Source organism: Sinocyclocheilus rhinocerous, unplaced genomic scaffold, assembly GCF_001515625.1.
Source record: "Sinocyclocheilus rhinocerous isolate Xijiao unplaced genomic scaffold, SAMN03320098_v1.1 scaffold2154, whole genome shotgun sequence".
Lineage (NCBI taxonomy): Eukaryota > Metazoa > Chordata > Actinopteri > Cypriniformes > Cyprinidae > Sinocyclocheilus > Sinocyclocheilus rhinocerous.
This window is the reverse complement of record NW_015635517.1, coordinates 196285-215782: the sequence shown is the minus strand read 5'-3', so window position 1 is coordinate 215782 and position 19498 is coordinate 196285. Positions and strand designations below refer to the sequence as shown.

Below are 19498 nucleotides of genomic sequence, written 5' to 3'. Positions count from 1 at the left end.
ATTATAATTTGCATTTTATTTTATAATTCCGTACAATTAAAAAATAAAACACAAATTATAATGCCATATATGTAAAACTTTGTCCTAATTGTATGGCTGCTTTTTCTGATTTTTATGTTGCTCTGTTCTGAATACCTTAAAATTCATGATGGATGATATGTGAATTATTTATTAGCCTATTTTTTTTTACCCATGCAGCAAATGCTTTAAAAACAGCTTTAAAATACTTTATTGCATTCCAGACGCTTTTAAAGTACTTTTCACTACAAATTTTACGGGTAGCTTGAATGTAAGCCTACCTTTGCCTAATGGGTAAGTCCGCCCTTGCTTCCTCTATCGTACCATAAATTCTCTAAATATTCGGTAACACTTTAGTATAGGGACCAGTTCTCACTATTAACTAGTTGCTTATTAGCATGCCTATTATTAACATGTTGGCTGTTTATTAGTGCTTATGAGCAGGGGCGCTTCAACGGGCTGAAGCCCAGGGGCCTACACTGGGAAGGGGGCCCACTGGCTGCAAGGAAATTTAATTTTTTCGAATAATTATTTGAATATATGGGAATTTGCAGCAGTGACAACAGCATTTTGTAAACAAACTCACACACTAATTTTCAGCGATGCCCTGGTTGTACTTTATAGTGAATGGTTCCCCCACACAGTTTGTATAGTTGGTATGTTCCATGTATTCCACCGATATACTAGCGGAATACACAATGCATGCGCTAGTAAAGCCCAGCAAGAGTGTCTTTATGTTAACGTGCAGATCAACAAGAAACACAACACTACTGTGTGAAAGGAGCTGGACCGGATAACTTTCTGTAACGTCATACAGTGCGAGTTTAGTGACTTGCTTGGATGTAATCTGTGTGTCAGATGAAGGTTTTAGATTCAGTCACTGTGTTCCAACATGCTGCTTCAGATTCAGGCATTTTCTTTTCACATTACCTCCGTATAATGCCTGTAATAACATACTGTTTACTTTATGTAACTGTTCCACAAGCGCCACCTTCTGGCACAGAATGAATTTGCATATTCACTTATATTCACATTTTACGCAGAACAGGGTTGTGAGTGTTAACTGGCATATCAACAAGGGGGGAGAAAATCGAAATTTGACATAAATAATTGTCAGGAAGCTTTAAAAAAAAGTTATCTAGGGAAGGGGGGGGAGCTACTGTAACGCTGCAGCCCAGGGGCCTCTGGTTATCTATTAAGGCGCCCCTGCTTATGAGGCACATATTCTGTATGACCATATTCTACATCACTAGTCTTACCCAATACCTAAACTACCTTATTAACTATTAATAAACAGCAAATTAGGAGTTTATTGAGGCAAAAGTCATAGTAAATGGTTAGATAAAAGCCAGAATTGGACCTTAAAATAAAGTGTGGCCTAACTGATAGTAGCAGTGAAGCTTGCCTCAGTATACCTCTCTAAAAGAGAATAAAGATCACAAAGAATTCAGGATGAAAACCAAACTGCACGCATGCGGCTGCTAATAGAAGCTCCACTGTATGGCATTTTGAAAAAAAGGTGTTATTTTCTAGCTTTCCTGGATGTCGCCCGCATCTGGAGGACAAACCTTTGATCACACACAGACCCAGACGATACCTAATGACGCTTATGAATTCTTCTCTGGCACCAATTCATCATCTCTCTCTCTCTCTTTAATCTTTGAGATAGCACTTTAAAAGGTTGAAAAAAAAACATGATCGCGCCCCAAGGTCTTCCAGCGATATGAAATCTAAGCACTACGCACATCCTCAAAAGCATATGATCATCCGTTTCGTGACAGATTACCAGTACGGTTTTGAAACAAGCCCCTTGTTCATAAACACAGGCCTGCAAGTATTTTACCAGTGAATTACTTTTCCTGTGAAAAAGGAGATTTATTGTGGCTACTGGTGAGCGTCGCTCAGGTCTCTGGATAAAGGATCCTCTATCTGAATATGTGCGTCAGAAGGTTTTTGCTCAATATTGTGCGTCTACTATCTGCTGATAACTCTACAGTAAATGAGTCACTGCCCGACAGAACAGAGAAACAAGAAAGTAAGAAGCACACAGATTCACAGCCAAATCAAATGACTGCATTGACGGGCTGATGGTGGGAGAGCAGTAAATAATGAGTGCTGAGAGCTGGACGAGTCAAACAGAAACACAGAAATGACGAAATCTGTTGTGCTACAGTCTCTCCATCCTACTAATGACTTCCTACAGCACCTGATCATTTCAGCATGGACTAGTTCAGTTTATGAGTGAATGAGCCTTGCATACTGATAATACTAGACTATTAGGACATTCATTTTTGCAATATTTAAATAACTTAAATTAAGTTACCACTGAATGTACTGGCAAGCTTTTAAGGTAACCTAAAATGTAGTTTAATGTATTTTCCATTGAAACTTGGAATGTCATGTATTTCAATATATTTGTAATTACACATTTATAAGGATGAAGTTGCAATTTTTGTATGTATATTAACTTTAAATAGTCAAATAACACAATATACAGTTCAATTGATAATCAGGTGTGCTCTAGTATGTTAGTCAACTCAGGGATGCACAGACTATCCTGTCTCTTTGAATTTAAATCTATATTTATTCACACCGGCTCTTGAAAACCTCTATGCGAACACACTTGCCCGAAAAAGTGCGGGGGACGAATTTACGTGATATTAAAAGCGTGGGGGGACACGTAATCTACGCCCCTGAGTCAACTCATAAAAATAAGTGTACTTCTTTCAACACCGCAAAACATTATTTAAACAATGATTTTTTTCAGTTTGACATTATATATTTTATACATTATATACACTACCAGTCAAAAGCTTTTGAACAGTAAGATCTTTAATGTTTTTAAAGAAGTCTCTTCTGCTCACCAAGCCTGCATTTATTTGATCCAAAATACAGCAAAAACAGTAAAATTTTTAAATATTTTTACTATTTAAAATAACTGTTTGATATTTGAATATATTATAAAATGTAATTTATTCCTGTGATTTCAAAGCTAAACTTTTAGCATCATTACTCCAGTCACATGATCCTTCAGAAATCATTGTAATATTTTGATTTGCTGCTTAAAATGTATTATTATTATTGTTGTTGTAATTGTTGTTATTATTATTATTATTTTGTTGAAAACAGCTGAGTTTTTTTTTTTTTTAGGTTTCTTTGACGAATAGAAAGTTCAGAAGAACAGCATTTACCTGAAATAGACATTTTTGGAACATTATAATGTGCTGTGGGCATGAATAATGCTTCAAATCATGTAGCTTTTTGAGAAAAAATGAAAATCAAACATAAATCCCATAGATTTACATTGACAAGGGGTCCTACACATATCTACTGTGTAAGGATGCAAACATCATAGAGACTGTAGCAACAGAACAGTCTATCAATGCGCAGAACAAAGCAATAAATGAAGGAATATGGTGTTATATAACAGTGTTATATTATAATAACTGTAGAAAAGTCCTTTAACTAAGGTCATTTGTGAAATGCACTGCAGTGATGACTCAGCAACAGTGTTTCAGTCCAGCAATCGCTTATCCCGGTACATCTTGTAACATCTTTATTGTTCATGGAAGTCTGTTTCATTTTAACAGTGGAGACTATATCAAACATCGAATTAAATGCACGTTTAACATAATGACTTTGATTTGGAGAAGTAAGACCTGTTTCTGCAGTTTATCCATCAAGTACCCTTGCAATCTGAGGGAAATTATATTGGTCCGGGAACACGTCGTACTTGATGATGGAATACTTGAAAGCTTAGCTACATTCTCAGAAAAAAAAAAGGTACAAAAGCTGTCACTGGGGCGGTACCTTTTCAAAAGGTACATATTGGTACCTTATTTACCCCTAAAGTACATTAAAGGTACATATTAGTATACCTAAAATGTACGTATTAGTATAAAATGTACATATTAATACCTAAATAGTACAAATGTGCACCTTTTAAAAAGGCACTGCCCCAATGATAGCTTTTGTGCCTTTTTTCTGAGTGTGTATAATTGCAAAGAGTTTTGAGTTTTTTTTTCCTGATTTGATGGACAACTGACATATTTTCAGAATCGAGGCAGAGGGATGTAAGATGATAAGTGGCCAACAACATCGCACAAAGTACGACTGTGAATATATGATGTTTCTGTGGGAATATTTGCTTTGCAAACTTTACACAACAATGTCAGGTGAAATTTTAAAAAAAATGCTTGCAGGCCCCAGGTGGCAGAAGAGAAAATCTGGGATAGATTGTAGCCAACACTTTAATATCGAGATTTGACATTTCAAAGGATTTCTTTTTTTTTTTCTCTCAGAAATGTGTCATCAATAGATAAAAGCAAAGCCTTCTCACTCCCATTTATGCATGGACTTACACATACTGTAGATCCAATGCTCAAATACTCATTTTAGTTTGATTCAAATAATAAATAAAACTTTAATGTGTCATCATTTCATTTTAGTGGCTTATACTATTTTTGATGTAAATGACCTGATATTCCAGAGCTTCAGATAACAATAATTTTCTCAAATTTTATTCTATACTCACATTTGGATTGGAAAATAAAATAAAATAAAATTTGTTTAAATACCTTTGTTAAAATGAGCTGAAGCAACACCAAAGCATTTGTTGAACATTTTGTCACATCATTTTTTTATTGTTCAATCCACTTAAATTTGTGGGTTTCAGTTAATAATTTTGTGTTGAGACTACATTAATATTTTTACATAACTAACTGGGCAGTGGATCTATAGTTTTCAGCATGCTTTGCATTGTGTTAAAAATAAGTGTAATTTTATTTTGTTTTTCAGTATTAATGGAGATTTAGTAGAGTTTCTATTATTTTTGTCATTAATGTTGTGCAGAAACGTGGACCTTAGCTTTTTTAACATGCTATAGTTATTATCTAACTTACTCTAACTAATTTTCTCTTATCTAGCAGGAATTTAATTGGATCTATTTAGGTGATTCAACAAAACTTTATTTGTTTAAATGAACTTGTTTTAGTCTTGTTGTATGGACCTCAACTAATTGAGTGGAAATGTTTTCTTCATTTAATTATGAGCTATTTTTCAGTCTGTGTCTAATGTCTAGGCCATTACATGCTTTTAAGAGTCCTCTAAAACAGATGCTGTCAGAGTACATGATTAATTATGAGCGTCAGTGCTGGCAGATGGTGGAGTTACAGCATCTTCCAGAGGGCAATAACAGAGCCATGCTGAGCAGTAAAACCCTGACCCCGGAAGAAGAAGAAGCCCAGCACCGCTGGGACATGCTACCACATTAATAAACTACATCTGATTCAACATTTGTGCATATTCTAGCTAAATTCATTACCTGCCCGCTTCAAAAGTCCAGTGGAAATAGCACCTACCATCTTTGATTATTTTCATACGATTTGGATTGAATTTTTCTAGTTTTCAAAGAAAGTGCTGAATTTGGGGAAAGTGTATTTTTGGCCAGATAACACTATTTTAGTGCTAGAAATACTTTTATTTATTTTTATTTATTTGTTTTGCTGGATGGAGAGAATCTTAAACAGCATCCATTCCTCAGGCCACATTCATATTGTGCACTTAGAGGGCAAATGCATCTTTTTCACTTTTAAAATAAATGGCTTTTCCTTCTTATATATATTTATGTTTTTTAACCCACTGGCATAGGCGGAGGGTGAACCAACTCCAGGGTGAGGCTAAAAGCAGCCAAATGTATTAAACATCATAAACCCGTCTTTTTAGGCAACAACCAGACATGCGTGTCATGAAGGCTAAAAAAAATGTTTAATGGGACTGAATTTGTATTTAACGTGATTACAGGTGCTCCCAAATTTGATCTGAATAAAAACGTTAGAAATTGATAATTATATAATGTTTCCTTTCCACGGTTATTCAAACAGCGAATAAATTATATATAGAAAGTGACATTATCACCAACATTGATCTATCGCGAATTTAAGCATTCTCAAAAAAACAAAACTCCCGTTATAATCACTGAAGCTGTCTACACTGTGAAATGAATCTCTTACTTACATTGTACGTCCATCTGCGCTTTGTTGTTTATGATGAGAGAATTCGCAAGAGTCCGGAAGTCAGCGAACGCACGCGCACTCAACAAAACTGATCTGTTTCAATGATGACTCACCTGAACGCCTCTGATTGGCCAATGCATTACTAAGCTCAACAGAATTGTGTGTGATTGGTTCAAATGCACAACACTGTAAAAACGCAGTTTGAAATCCGGTGCAACATGAGCAGATCTTAATTTAATGCCGCAGTCGACACTGTCTATTCATATTCACTTTGTTAGCAACAGACGTAATAGATTTAATTTGTTTGTGCAGGGACATTTTTGTCCAATTTAGTGGCATTTTTGCCCCAAGTCCCCTAAGCCTTCCCCAGCCTTACACACGCTCCGCCTATGCCCACTGGACAGCTTTACTCCCATCCGTGGAAAAAACAAACTCTAAACCCATGCGTAGTTCACTTTACTGATTACGAAAATGATTTGTGTTTGTCCAAAAATACTTAGCTCTTAATCTCAAGTAGTACTAAATACAGAGTGGAAAAGTGTGTCCTTGAGGAGCATTTGCTTCTTTATATAAAGCATGTTTGCTTTTTTTTACTTCACACTTTATTATGTGTTATTTATTTATTTTAAAAAGAAGTGAGCAAAAATGAGGGTCTGAGAACATTAACTCAGTTTTCCATAATGAAGTTCTTTCTGGCATGGACAGACACAGTTCTCTGTGTAATTGTTTCCCATCCCATACTGCCTTATGTAAGGGATAATGTACATCCAGCCGGTTGTTATCGCAGAATAAAAGGATTTATTCTGTGATATGGGAATTTAAATCACTCTTTAAAAGAGGACATGTTGTAGAACAATAGGAATAATTGTCTCCATACTGCCAACCATCTATGTATGTCAAACCAAACATTTAAAACCGCAAAAGAAGTCATCAAGTGTTCCAGGAAAAGAAGCAGGAACAAAGCTGCAAGGATCCACCTCGAAATGAAATCTATCCAGAATAAAATTACAACATTAGCTTGAGTACAGTTGTATCCAGCTTGCTCCATGCACTACATGAAGCATTGGACTCTATTTATTAGACACTATTACAGTTTGAGAACCACTGTTTTAAAAATTAGCAACAAAATTAAAAAAGCAAAAATTAAGGCTTGGGGAAATATCTGACAGCAAAAGCTTCATGGTAAAATAAAATAAAATAAAATAAAAACAAAAAAAACAAAGTAAAGTAAAGTAAAATAAAAACATCTACTGCAGTTATTTAAATATGGCTGTGAATAAAACATTTCTGCCCTAAATTTTGCTCCACATCCTGGTGCGAATTTAAAAATAGCAGACGGTTTCAGGCTCCTCATTAGAAAGTAGTGTTTTGACAGCAAACATACTTTCTATTCACCCCGTTGTCCAATCTCTGTCTCCTCGCTTGATTCTGACCTATAGTTTGTACCTCGGAGACCATCACCTGCATTCAGACTCATCCCGCATTAATTCAGCTCCTCAAGAGTTCCTATGAAAGGAACGTATTTCATTCATTGACACACACACATTCTTTTGCAGAAATCTAATTGGTCCGTTCTGCTCTGTGTAGCGCATTTGAATCACGGAGGCCTCTGGGACCCCACGCAAAGACAAAGACTGCAACTGATCAGCCAGCATTGTGCATTTCTCATTGCAATGAATCAAATTCAGATACAGAATCGTTTTATGATTTCATGGCCTGTTCTCAGTGGTGAGACATTTCTGGAAATTGTGTTATTTAAGAAAGCTTATAACACACCTTTACAGTATTCAACAACGGCAGCGGACGCATGCATCCAAACTTTTATGATGTGTGGTTAGAAGCAGACTCTGGGTCATTCCTGTTATGAGCTCAGGCAATAATCGCTGTTCATTATAACTTTATTATAATTTAAACCTTTTTGAGGTTTTGATATTATCTTCCCTTGTGGAAAATGTCGTGTTAAACTGTCGCGCACTTCAAATCTTAAAAGTATATTTAAAGAACTGTATTTGCAGATAATATCAAAAGCATGGTAGGTGATTTGGTTTAAAAATATTTTGTGTTATGCTGATTGAAAGTCTCTTCACATCCCAATAGCAATCACTAAGTTAAGTGTTCTGAATGTATTTATATATATTAATATCGTCTGAGGAAGGCGTAGGACCATAAAATCGTTGTCCAATCATATCCCTCGATCTGAGGACTACGATAGGTAGTGCCTGTGCCTGCCAACATATGCATTTGCATACCTCCGCGCATCCTGTTCATGATACGTCATCAGCGCAGTCCATTACGCTATTGCAGACTGAGAAAGGAGGGCATTATTATTGTAATATTGTGCCTTTTGTACTGTAATGATTTCTCACCAGTGAACGAGACATGAGGTAAACTGACGCCGTCTCTCATCGTGTCGCTGGTTAGCCTCTGGTCTGTCTGTGCACGGTCATGTATTTTGTGGGAGGCGTGGCTTTGGAGAGTGATTTGCAGGGAGGGTGGGACCTTATGATTTCAAAGCTAGCTTGCTATTGCTAGCCTCTCCAAAATCACCTACCCTAACTTTAAAGTTACATATTATGCCCCTTTTTACAAGATTTAATATAAGTCTCAGGTGTCCCCAGAATGTGTCTTTGAAATGTCAGCTCAAAATACCCCACATATCATTAATTATATCAATTTGAAAATGCCCATTTTGAGTGGAAGCAGAAACACACTGTTTTCGTGCATGTCTCTTTAAATGCAAATGAGCTGCTGATCCCCGCCCCCTTTTCCAGAATAGTGTTGTCTTTACAGCTGGTATCTCACATACTCTGCTAAAAACATTGGTTTTGATTATCATGTCTATTGCACTGAAATCATGCGTTTTAAACCATATCTGTTCAAACTTCTGATATAGGGTTTTCTGAGCGCACACATCCAAAGCACGCACACAGAAAGCGGCTATCACACGGCATCTGAGTACTAAACTAAGCTCTCTTTCATGTCTTATTGCACTTAAACTGTCAGATACACACAAGTTTATGTTACAAACACACATGAGTTATAAAAACAGTCGGTTATGTCTGTGAAGGTAAACAGCTGGGGCCTGTACCATGATGGTAGATGAACAAATTAAGAGTTACAGGATTAGTTTTGAGTTGACAAAACCAAACCACTCCAATCCGGCTTTGTTGGTACCATGATGCTGATCATCAACTTTCTTTGTCAACTCAGGCTTTGATCCTGAGTTTGTGGAGCATGTGCACATGCATGTGTGACATCACTGGCGGACAGCCAATCACGAGCCTTGGTTAAAGGTTAAAGGTTTTGCTAAAGGTTAAGAGATTGAAGAATATGATGAATTTAAATGCATTTACAATGAAAAAAGTACTTGTTCATGAAAGAGGACAAATAAAAGAAATGATCTTGCTTTATCAGTGCAGTCACAGAAGTGAAACTTGTTATATACAGTGATAGAGACTCGAACATGTAAGGTCACGTAGTCATTTTTAAAGCATAATCTATTGATTCTACAGCTTATTTATATTACATACGATCTTTATATATTAACATTCATTTAAAATAAATTTGTGACTTTTTTTGTGTCAGACATGTGTCACTTTGCTCACCTCTGATTGGTCCAATTTCAGTTTGAGATCTCTAACTCAGAACATAACCTGCATACGATCTGTATATATTAACATTCATTTAAAATAAATGATTTATAATAACTGTTAAACTAAAATTGCTCGTGTGTAATGGATTAATAATAATATAAATCATTAAAATCATATAAAATAAATCTAAGTAATTATCATTAAAGCCAAACAATTTTTTTTAGTACTAGTGACCTTTAATTTGGAGCAAGAGAAACTGAGGGAGTGACTTTTTTGTGTCAGACATCTGATTGGTCCAATTTCAGTTTGAGATCTCTAACTCAGAACATAACCTGCCGTGGAGTGTAAATTACTATGGCAATGAACACAGCTAAAAGCCAAGCCACTTTCATGGTACCTAAAACCCAGGATTTGTGCAAACTAAACTGAAACTTGCCTGGCTAGCCAGCTAATCCGGCTTCATGGTATAGGCCCCTGGGAAATAAATTGCATGTTTATTTTAGATCTGTGTGACAACAGCGTAATATACATTAAATAAATCAATAAATCCACTGCTCTCTGGACTCTAAACAGTGTTCTGAGCTCCTCAGTGCAGCCAAAGACAGAACTGTTAGCATGCTTTGCTCAAACTTTCAGCATGGCATTAGAACTGATACGCCGCTGTCGCTTGCGAAAACAATGGCGGCGCCGTGGGTGGAAACGTGCAGATTAAGGGGCATTAATATTGTAATAAGATCCCATTTCTACGTCACGGGGGAGCGAAATCTGAGCGGCTCGTTTTTTCACAAGCTTGCAGAGAAAGGTTTACCAAAAAAATGAAAAATAATAAATAAATTACTATTTTGTTCTTTTCTGGGTTAGTAGATGCACCAGGAACCTGTTTATAGCACTTAAACACGGAAAACGTTAGATTTTCATGATATGTCACCTTTAAGCGTTCTTTTAAAAAATGGACTTCATGACTATGTTTCTTAACACATTTAAGTTCATTTTTAAATAATGTTAAAAAAATATATCATTATGTTGAAAAATATATCACATTATGTGATAGTCTTTTGTCCGTTTAATGAAGTACACTTATTTGCTTGTGTTGACCAACATACTAAAGCACATGTAAATTACTGGATTATAATGTTAACTGAGTTTTGAATTTAATATAGGCTACTTTAAATGTATACTAAACTGCAAATTCACCATTACAAAATGTGCAATTACAAATATATTTCAATACATGACACACATGCATTAATAAAAATGACATTAAAATATATTTTAGTTAATCAGAAATGCTTGTCAGTACATTCAGCAATATCTTTAACCATAATTCAAAGACAATAGAAGTATGAAATTACTTATGAAGATTTACGGAAGTCCTATTTAAGTGTTATAATTAAGTACCTACACTCTAAAAAATGCTGGGTTGTTTTTTAACCCAAATGCTGGGTTCAGCCTGTTGGGTCATTTTATTGGGTTATTTTTTATATTTTTACCCAGGTGCTGGGTTATTTTTTTAACCCAAATGCTGGGTTTCAGCCTGTTGGGTCATTTTATTGGGTTATTTTTTATATTTTTACCCAGGTGCTGGGTTAATTTTTAACCCAAACGCTGGGTTCAGCTTGTTGGGTCATTTTATTCAGTTATTTGTAATATTTTTACCCAGGTGCTGGGTTATTTTTTTAACCCAAATGCTGGGTTTCAGCCTGTTGGGTCATTTTATTGGGTTATTTTTTATATTTTTACTCAGGCGCTGGGTTATTTTTTAACCCAAACGCTGGGTTCAGCTTGTTGGGTCATTTTATTGGGTTATTTTTAACACTTTTACCCAGGTGCTGGATTATTTTTAACCCAAACGCTGGGTTCAGCTTGCTGGGTCATTTTATTGGGTTATTTGTAATATTTTTACCCATGTGTTGGGTTATTTTTTTAACCCAAATGCTGGGTTTCAGCCTGTTGGGTCATTTTATTGGGTTATTTTTAATATTTTTACCCAGGTGCTGGGTTGTTTTTTAACCCAAACGTTGGGTTCAGCTTGTTGGGTCATTTTATTGGGTTATTTTTAATATTTTTACCCAGGTGCTGGGTTGTTTTTTAACCCAAACGTTGGGTTCAGCTTGTTGGGTCATTTTATTGGGTTATTTTTTAATATTTTTACCCAGGTGCTGGGTTATTTTTTTTTAACCCAAACGCTGGGTTCAGCTTGTTGGGTCATTTTATTGGGTTATTTTTTAATATTTTTACCCAGGTGCTGGGTTATTTTTTTTTAACCCAAACGCTGGGTTCAGCTTGTTGGGTCATTTTATTGAGTTGTTTTAACGCTGGGTTATTTTTTTCTACCTAACCGCTGGGTTGAGCTTGTCTCCGGGGAAACTTCTCAACAACACAGCTGCTGAGAGCACAGGCTTTTTAAGTCCACAGGAGAGAGTGGTTCTCAGCGCCGCTGCCGATTTGGTGCACTTTTTCAGGGAAATAAATGGTTGTGCTGTTGTTTTTCTTTCCCCTCCAAAAAGTGTCACTTTTTTTTGGTCAATATTCCCAAGAAAACATGTTCTGTTTTAAATAATTGATTAGAAAAATTGAAATATATTTTTAATATAAAGTATTTCTGATTCAATGTTTTCACTGAATGAGTCACTATAAAGTAACATCTGTGATGGGATGACACATTCTACGTTTATGCATTGGCAACCATAAAATGATAACAGTTATATGTTTTCCTATTGCTATTAATTCCTACTAATAAAACAATCTTACTAATAAATTGACTAAAAATAAGAAATATTCTAAATATAAATGAAGACTTCAGATGCAAAAACTTCAAAGTCCATCTGAGATTTTTCTTTCAAATGAGCTTTTTATTTTGGTCAGGCTCCTATGAAAATATTGTTTTTGAAAATAAAGCATTCAATAACTGACTAATAACCTTCATTGCCAATAAAGTGAAATTTCTGAACCCAAACACAGGAGTCTGAAAATAAAATGCTAATTTAAAAGAAAAAATTCTCAGATGGACTTTTAGAGGTTTTTGCATCTATAATCTTCAAATGTAATATTAATAAATATAACTTTTAATGAACGCTGTTGTCTTTTTTGTGTTTCTTTTTCCTATTGTTTTATAAAAGAAAAAAAAAACACTTGAATCTCTACATTAAAATAATTTTTACTTATGGTAAGAGTTTTCTTAGAGAAAACTAATATGATCTCCATTTTTTTATAATATTTAACAGAAATATTTTATATAACATATTAAGCTGACAGATTGGCAATATGAATATATGCTAGGAATGATCCACCTTGTAATTACATATAATTCACAAGCACAAAGATATAAATAAATGTGTAGGACTGATTTTAGCTTGATGTCACCCTAAATTAACCTCCATGCACATGGAGCACACACACGCAGAATGTGTCATATGAGAAGTTATAATAACCGGTCTGTGCGTTATCTGTTTCAGATCATCGTGGTCACAGAGTTATGAAAGCGCTGAGGTCTCCTCACATTTAGTGGCTCATTCTTGTGGTGTGTTGCAGCCACAAACACTGAGCTCTTTTACAGATCAATGAGGGGGGGGGTTCGGATGATGCCTCAGAATATGTCACAATGAATGTGTTTATTTTCTGTTGTGTCTTTTTGTGGATAAACATGTGCAGAACAGCTTGCTTTCTAAAGAGAGCTTCAAAATGTCCTGGTGTGCCACTTCATGAATAAAACATGTTGGGAACACCTTGTGCTCCTCCAGTCTAATGACGCTGAGACCTCGTTTCTGAGTGCTGGGATAATGAACTGTCTTGTTTACTCTTCACAGTCCTTAACCCCTCAGCTTATGCTTTTGAATTCAGCAAGAAATTAAAGCCAGACGTATGAAATTAATGAATCACATACGCGCGCCTCAGGAAGTCTTTACAACAAGCACGATTAATGGTGAGCAGGGTACATTTCTATTCTACACGTTATGCAAAACATTTTAAGGTGCGCTCATGAGTTTTTGATGGAATCTGCAATACATATATCTCGCACTTGAATTTCAAATAACCTTGCAGCATGAATGGACAAATAGCTGTTTCAGTCTTTTGTCTGACTAGCTGTTCTACTGCTATTTCTAAGGAAACATTGAAATGAACAAGAAACTATTTTCACTACACTGTTTTCTGAAAACATGGTTTCAGAGTTTGGGAACAAAATCTACAGACCTGACTGAAATATGGAAGTAAACCCATTTTTAAAGCAACTTTCAATTCAAATGACAAACGTTATTAACATACTGCTAGCACGTGGATGATGCCTCAGAATATGTCACAATGAATGTGTTTATTTTCTGTTGTGTCTTTTTGTGGATAAACATGTGCAGAACAGCTTGCTTTCTAAAGAGAGCTTCAAAATGTCCTGGTGTGCCACTTCATGAATAAAACATGTTGGGAACACCTTGTGCTCCTCCAGTCTAATGACGCTGAGACCTCGTTTCTGAGTGCTGGGATAATGAACTGTCTTGTTTACTCTTCACAGTCCTTAACCCCTCAGCTTATGCTTTTGAATTCAGCAAGAAATTAAAGCCAGACGTATGAAATTAATGAATCACATACGCGCGCCTCAGGAAGTCTTTACAACAAGCACGATTAATGGTGATCAGGGTACATTTCTATTCTACACGTTATGCAAAACATTTTAAGGTGCGCTCATGAGTTTTTGATGGAATCTGCAATACATATATCTCGCACTTGAATTTCAAATAACCTTGCAGCATGAATGGACAAATAGCTGTTTCAGTCTTTTGTCTGACTAGCTGTTCTACTGCTATTTCTAAGGAAACATTGAAATGAACAAGAAACTATTTTCACTACACTGTTTTCTGAAAACATGGTTTCAGAGTTTGGGAAGAAAATCTACAGACCTGACTGAAATATGGAAGTAAATCCATTTTTTAAAGCAATTTTCAATTCAAATGACAAACGTTATTAACATACTGCTAGCACGTGCTATTAAATTATATATATATTTAATTAACTAAACCCTAGCGAAAAAAAACTAGCCCTTGTGAAAAAGAACACATTAGCATACGTTTAAAAGAGTAGCCTATTTATTATGGAAATTATTTACTTTAAAATAATAAATATAAGTGTGAACTGAATGTAACTTAATTGCATATTAATTGCAGTTCAGTGAAAATGCATTATAGTTTATATTTATATTAAATGCAATTAGGTGAACTCATTTAGAGTGCTTCTTAAGTAGTACATCTTTATATGTAATTTCATAATTTTTTATATTGTCACTGAAATATGGTTAAAGTGAACTGCTAAATGTACTGACAAGCATTAATGATAAATGATAAACTAAAATATACTTTAATGTCATTTCTATTGAAACTTGTATGTTGTGTATTTAAATATATTTGTAATTACACATTTTTTAATGATGAAGTTGCAATTTAGTAAAATATATTAATTGTAATGCAAAAATGAATAACAGTTAAAATCATAATCAAGGAATTTACATGAACTTTATGTTAGTCAACACATCAAAATAAGTGTACTTCATTAAAACATGACAAAATGTTATAAAAATAATTATTTAAAATGTACTTGATTAAAAATGTAAAATTTGATTTATTATTGCAAAATGCACTTTTTAAAAAGGAAACAGTCGTGAAACTGAACTCACTATTTAAATGCCCTTTTATTTCATTAATATTATATTATCTGCAAAAAATATACTGTTAACATTTAATATACACTACGAGTGCACATTCAATACAATTAATCACACGTCTTTTTCACAAGGGTGTGTGTTGCCTTTAAACATTTTTGAATTGTCTGATCATGAATTGTTTTACTATATGGATTTTTCTACAAAAGGCTGTTTATGACGACAACTTACCCCATATAGTGTGACAGCATGCTGATATTGTGTATCTCTGTATCTCCTGTACATAATACAGAAATATACTGGAGAATACATAAATCCAGAAGTGCTGAAGAACAAGTATCAGGAAATGATGCAATGCACTGAAGTCATTGCTAATATTTTTTTGACTGACTTGTACTTTTTAAAACAGGTTCAGGTTGCTTTATTTGTCGCCATAAGTAGATTTGGTTTGCAGTGTATGAGTTCATACATCTTGACACACTTTTAACAAACAGCACAGACAGTGGACAGCATAATAAATATGATAAAAGTGCTCCAAATTCCCATCATCACTTGCAATATTTCAAGATTGTTCAACTGAGTAACAGCTGCTGAATCTCTGTTCAGCACTATAGGACAATAAACCTTCATCCAGAAGAAGGTTTTACAGTTTTTACAATTGAGAAAGTTAAAAATGCACTATAACATTGTGATATTAACTAGAATCATGTATACAATAACCTACAAGCTACATTTGCAGGAATGTGCTACATATTTGCTATTTGGCAAAAACAGCATCTCACAACCCATCTAAAAATATCAAAGACACATATTTTATAACACTGAACAGAGAGTCTTCACGTACAGTATGTGGCATTTATCAATGATGTGATGCAGATCTGTGTTGATTCCCCAGGGCTCATTAAAGCAGGGAGCATCTAAATCAGGCCTATGGATTTAGATCCCACTCCAAATACACAAACTCCTTTATCGAGGGCTACATGGATGTTTATTGCTTTTTCTTAAATAAGCTCAGATGACCTTCTTGACCTTCAATGAAGCCTAACCTCCTGCTGTGGTTTGCGTCCATGCACCACTGCAGCAGGCACACACACACACACAGAGATGTGGCATGATCTGCGCACACACACCCACACAGCTCTGACTCTGCAATGCCTAACACTGGATGTGTCTCAAACCCAGTGATCCACCTACCAGCATTTTTGGCATCAGAGGTGCTTTCCAAGTCAGTAGATCTCACATTCTCAACATCTATTTATGCCGTGCTTACAAAGACGATACGAAAAGCACATAAATAGTACAGATACATACAGACAAACACAAGCAGCTGAACTGACTCCCATCGCACCTACTGTATAATGGTCGAGAGTATGCAGTCTATTAGCAGTGAAATGCCAAATGAGAGATCATTTGGACCATTTGCTTCAATTAACCAATTAAAAAAGCCAGTTTATTTGAGGCATCACTCAATAGCTTACCTATAGAATTCCCTCTGCGGTGCTTTTCATGTCACTTTTGTACTGAATTAAATATTTAGCAAAGGATGTTTTAGCTTCGGATACTGGACTCCAGCGTGTCAACATTCTTACAGCAGATCAATTTACGAACACTTTGCAAATTGATTGGACTAAATCATTATCATTGATCAGTATTTTTAAGTTGCATTATTTTCCTAGTGACAATTTAAGTAACTATAATTGTTTTTGATTGGTGTTGCTGTGTTGCATCTGACATGTTACTGTCCATTAGTTATCGTCTTTTGAAGTGAATAGTTGCATGTTTTAAAGAAACAAATCTATCAGGAGGTGTTTTAACTTCAATGTCTATAATCCGTAATAACACTTCCTCCAGTGAAAAAGTCAATCTCCTGTTGTTCCTCTCACATGAAAATCCACCAACATATTTGTTTAGAGCTGTTGCAGACTATTTTTACTTATCATCTTATATTTTACGAATCAGACCAGACAACTTTTTAACTGGAGAAAACAATATTATGGACAGAGGACTCATGTTTTAGCTGGAAGCAAGAGTTTGAAGGTAAAATGCCTCAATGATGGGTTTGTTTCGTAAAAACATGCATCTTTTTTTTTATTTTTAAGTTAGCATGTGTAAAATTCTGTGCTTCATCATGCTATTGTTTTATGAAAACATATTGAAATATATATTTTATTGAATACTGTTAAGACTATGTTTTCCCAACATGTCATATTACTGTTTTTCTCCCAAACAAAGATTCGAGCGATACTCGATTCGACCCATTGAAAAGAATCGTTTTGATTGACTCATCGCTTTATTCGCAAATTTCACTAAAAGATTAAAGGTCTGCAAGTAATTAATTCATAATTAATTGAATGTACACAACTCTGTCAACAACCTCACGATATAATCTTCTGTATAGATTATATTACGAAAATTAACCATGGTTTTATTATAGTGAAAGTGCAGTAACATTTTTTTTTTCAGCTTAGGCTATTTATTAGTAGTGTATGACCACAGTTTTACTACAAATACTATATGGTTAGTGTAGTTTTAACTAGCCTGTTAGTAACCATTTTGGTTTTATTTGTGGTAAAACAATTCTTAATTTTCGTAAGGGTATATTTCGCCATGTAAGGCGGTTTTGTTGTGATCCGCCTATCGCGATTCGTTTTCTGTCTTGTATTGACACTTAAGGTCTTTTGATGGTTCAATTTTTGTTTATATATTTATCCATATTATACTGTATGTAGTTCAGTTAACGAAAAAAACTGGACTAAGTAAGCGTGCGCTGTAAACGTCGTTCACGGCGGACAGAGACACTGAATAAAAGTGAAGAGGAGCAGACTTCACTGTGAAGTGTTGCATATACTACCACTCCACTCCTACATGAACACTTCTGCCACATCTCTAAATGTCACAAATAGTAAGAGCGCTATCCGAATTCAGCCGCTGAAACAGATCCAGCGATTCACCGTCTTCCCAATCGATAAGACTGAGTCATTTGCGCATGGGACTTCTGCTTTCTAAAAAGACAGCTCGTTAGGTTTTGAGACATACCCACACTCACGCCGTCAACACCCTCAATTTTAAGCAACAGTAGTCCAACAAAAACTGAATTCAGTCTTCGAAAACAGCTTTCGATCTCTGAACATACTGAGGCTAAGCAAACAATCTATTCAAACCACCAAAGATGGATGGATCACGCACCAAAATATCCGGTATATAAGCTCTACACAAACATCATTACACAAGCAGCAGAAAACCATAAAATGTCAAAGTTATTTAGTTCAAAAACAGCAGAAGTTTGCTAGCTTGTTAGCTTATATTAAGTTACCTGTCGGAGAGTAGGCCTAATGCTGGGATGATTTCATTTATGCCACATAAACTGCACTTAACATTTAGCTACAACAACATGCCCTCCTTATGATAAGGAAGTAACCATGTATTTATTGTGTTTTTCTACGTTTGGAAAGTTAGAAATAGCATTTTATGTCGTTAAACGACAGTAAAGTATACGCAGTTTAGGTTGAATCTTGATGAATGAACATTGAGATTTCAGCACTAGTGAGCGGACAGCGCCGAATCAATGAGAGATCCGCACCTTTGTCCCTTATCCAGTAAATTAATTGACAAAATAAAGGCTGATGTTGTAAAGCCGACATGAAGAGTTCACGTGGTTAACAAGCTTACTAAACACAGTAGGCTATCTCCCATTGCTCTATTCATGCAAACGAGATAGTGATGCTTTTACAACGAATGAAGGAGTAAATATTCTTCATTACGGTGCAACAAACGAACATGTTATATATCTGTCCGAATAATGCTGCATACGTTTCGGTGCGATGTAGCGCACCTCAAACACATTTAGGCACGGCAAAAATGACAAAGCTGAAGTTTAGTAATTGACTCACCTGTTAGGAGCAGGAGTTGTCTTGTGCTAAACCTGAGAATCTCAGAGACTGTGTGTTTCCTTCAGTCCAGGGGCGTTTATTCGCGCTGGAGGAGGATTTTTAAAGATCTCTATGAAGAACGGGGCTCTACTGCATCAGATGCATATATAGGATCGGGAACAGCGACAGCTCCACCTCCAGAGCTTCTGAAGCTCTAAGAGCATCCTCACACTACAGGAGCCAGGCTTCATTAAACACTGCAATCAAACTCGAAGTCTCGAAGTCAAGACCAGAATGCTAGCAACTTTCCAGAAAAGAGCTGGGTGAAATATTTCTTATTAATTTTATATTGAGTTGGGT

The 19498-nt window shown here is 35.4% G+C and overlaps 1 protein-coding gene across 1 annotated transcript in view; it reads right to left on the bottom strand.

The window, feature by feature from the left end:
* Window positions 1-19273, bottom strand: part of LOC107746932 (melanocortin receptor 5-like) — a 25489-nt gene extending 6216 nt beyond the window's left edge. Inside the window, exon 1 of the mRNA XM_016561285.1 lies at window positions 19160-19273. The gene's annotated coding sequence lies outside the window, so the exon portion shown is untranslated. The remainder of the gene's footprint in view (window positions 1-19159) is intronic.
* Between the last annotated feature and the right edge of the window lie 225 nt (window positions 19274-19498).